Below are 3,202 nucleotides of genomic sequence, written 5' to 3' on the forward strand. Positions count from 1 at the left end.
TTTATAACGTTGACCACTAAGGGATGGGATAAACGACCTGCTTATTCTTAGTGCAAGGTTTGAAGAGTGCAGTTCGATTTTCAGTTATTTTTTCAAAGCTATAATGGAAGTGACAAAGGAGTATATTTAGCATATTTTGCTTTATGAATTCAATAAAGGCAATAATGCAATGGAAAATGTGAGGAATATTAATGCAATATATGGGGATCGGACAATAAGTGTAAACCAATGGCAACGGTGGTTCCAGAAATTCCAAGCCAGAAACTACAGCCTAGAAGATGAGCCTCGTCCTGGATGATTTGTAGGGCTCGACAAGAACATCCTGCAAACCCTGGTGGAACAAAATCCCATCGCAACTGTTGAGGAAAAATTTTGAAACCATACAGATGGTTTAATAGAAAAATTTGAAATGAAGGCAGCTTATGTTATTGTAACGACATATCAGGACTCATAAGAGCTTGGCTTAAATTACGACCCTAGTGAGTGGAGGCTATCCATAAACACTTCGGTTTATAATACTAAAGCTGTGCTACTGCACACAGGTAATAAAGTTCTGTCAATTCTTGTAGCTCTTTCTGTTGTCCGAAAGGAAACGTACAAAAGTTTATCATTCATATTAGGTTGTATAAGATATAATGAGCAGAAATAGTTGATTTGTGCATACTTGAAAATCTTAGCAATTGAAGTGGCTTACAGGCTGGATTTACTAAGTACATGTGCTTTTTGTGTCTGTGGGATGGCCGTACTCAGGAAGAGCATAATATCCGTAGTGAATGGTCATTGAGAAATGAGTCAGAAATTAGTTCACATAATGTTATACGTGAACCATTGCATATTAAATTAGGCCTTATCGAACAGTTTATTAAGAAGTTAAATCTAGAAGAGCTACCATTTTTGTACTTGAAAACTAAGTTTTTCCCAAACTAAGTTTTTCCCAAACTAAGTTTTTTTCCAAACTAAGCCATGTGAAAATCAAAGAAGGGGGATTTGTTGGTCCCCAAATTCGGCAACTTTTGACAGAAGATAATTTTGAAAACACCTTAAATGTATTGGAACTGGATGCATGGCAAAGTTACAGAAATGTATGGAATGGTCTATTTGGGAAGTCCAGAGCAGTCAACTATGAAGTACTTTTACAAGAGTTAATTGATTCATACAAATCATTAGGGTGTAATATGTCATTAAAAGTTCATTATTTCCAATCGCATCTAGCATTAGTTCTTCAGAATGCAGCAGACGTCAGCAATGAACATGGTGAGAGATTCCACCAAGACATAAGTCAAATGGAAACTCGATATAAGGGGATGTGGAGTCCTGCCATGCTTGTTGACTTTTGATATTTTCTTCAGAGAGATAGACCTGATGCTATACATAGAAAGAAACATAAACATTGTACTAAAAAATAGATGTTCTTCTTTTAACAAAAGATGCAGATAACGTATTCATTATCAATAACAACCCATTTTGCAGAAAACTCACTTTAGTTCTAGGAAAAAAATGTTATTTTCACAGAAAATGGCTCACTTTCTAGCAAAAACACATCATTTAGTGACGGCCCATTTTATGAAACACTGGAATCATTTCATGAAAAATGGAGTTCATTTTGGTTATCTTTGGTAAAAACTGTTCCAGAAAATGATGTTCTCTTCTCTGTAGCAAAATGATTGTTGTACAATGTTATTAATTATAAATTTATGAATTTGCCTTTTGGGCTTTAATGCTTGCTGGCCACCTATATTATTGTTGTTTTTATTCATTAATAATAATAATAATAATAATAATAATAATAATAATATCTTTATATATATATATTATATCATTATCATCATCCTTTAACATCTGTTTTCTATGCTGGCATGGGATGGACGGTTTGACCAGAGCTGCTTTCAGAACAACCTCCACCACTGCTAACTCGGTCACCTAAGTAACAGAAACTGTCTACTAAATCTAAGAATCCCTCTGGACATTCAAAGTTGTCTATTTTCTGTACATTCCTGGAGTTTAACCCTTTCATTATTTCGAGATGCTCTGTGTTTCTTTCAATTACTTTAAATATAACAAAGAATTTAGTAAAAGAACTTAGTTATCATTCAGCTAGTGTCAGGAACATAAATTGGGACTAAGGTTTGGTGGAAGATTTTAATTCAAAACTTATGAAAACAAGATATTTGTACTCAGAGCCAGTTTCAGCCGGTTTGGTCACGAAAGGGTTAATGTATCTGTGCATCAGCCACATATAAAGTCTACTTTCTCTGTTGACTTTCCATTGATACTGTTGCACCTCTTGTGTGTTCATAGCTTGTACTAAGTACACCATATGAAATTTCTACTGAGACCTTTTATACATATCGAGCAGGGCCATTTCCCTGAAGGAATCTATGACTTGTCTGTTTTCCTACTTATTAGGGACTTTGATCTTTGCTAAATTATTTCTAAATCCTTTTGATTCCAGATCTTGCTTCCATACATGAAATTTCTTCTCTACTTCTGGTAGTGATTCAGCAATAAGAACAAGGTCATTGGCATAGAGGAGTTCCCAAGGACAGTCTTAGATTCCTCTGTTATAGCCTGGAGACTATGATAAAGCAAAGGGGGCTGAGAACTGATTGGTGGTGGACTCCTACTTGTACCCTAAATACCTTGCTATACTCATTGGTGACCTTCACCTTTCTGACAGCATTTCTGTTCATGGCTTTCACAGCTTTCAACAACCACTAATCTATCCTTAGATTCCACAATGCCCATATTAATCATGATTAGCTCCATACAGATTTTTAGTCTTATCTTCATTCTGATTGTTAATCTTACCTTCATACAGGTTATTAGTCTTATCAGAAAATATGAATTTATATTTTGAACTTTTAAAATTTCTAATATCAGAACAAAATCTGAAAGTCAACGTAAGTAATAAGATAACGAATGTCTCCCCCCCACCCCCCACCGCTATAAAAATGCCCTAACAGTGGCTTCAGATGTAAGATATATTATTAATTTTATTTCCTAATATAATAATAAGCAAAGTGTTTTTATAAATTTGTATATATAAATATTTATCCAGAATCATGAGAATGGATGAGGATAGCTGCCTGAAAAAGTGCCACACCCTAACAGTTGAGGGAACCCGTGGAAGAGGTAGGCCCAGGAAGACCTGGGCTGAGGTGGTGAGGCAAGATCTTCGTACATTGGGCCTCACCGAGGCGAT

General features: G+C 35.4%; 1 protein-coding gene across 2 annotated transcripts in view; it reads right to left on the minus strand.

Moving 5' to 3' along the window:
- LOC106869522 (uncharacterized) overlaps positions 1–3,202 on the minus strand; it is a 25,652-nt gene that overhangs the window by 16,334 nt on the left and 6,116 nt on the right. The gene's annotated exons all lie outside the window — the stretch shown is intronic.

Source organism: Octopus bimaculoides, chromosome 8 (genome assembly GCF_001194135.2).
Source record: "Octopus bimaculoides isolate UCB-OBI-ISO-001 chromosome 8, ASM119413v2, whole genome shotgun sequence".
NCBI classification, from domain to species: domain Eukaryota; kingdom Metazoa; phylum Mollusca; class Cephalopoda; order Octopoda; family Octopodidae; genus Octopus; species Octopus bimaculoides.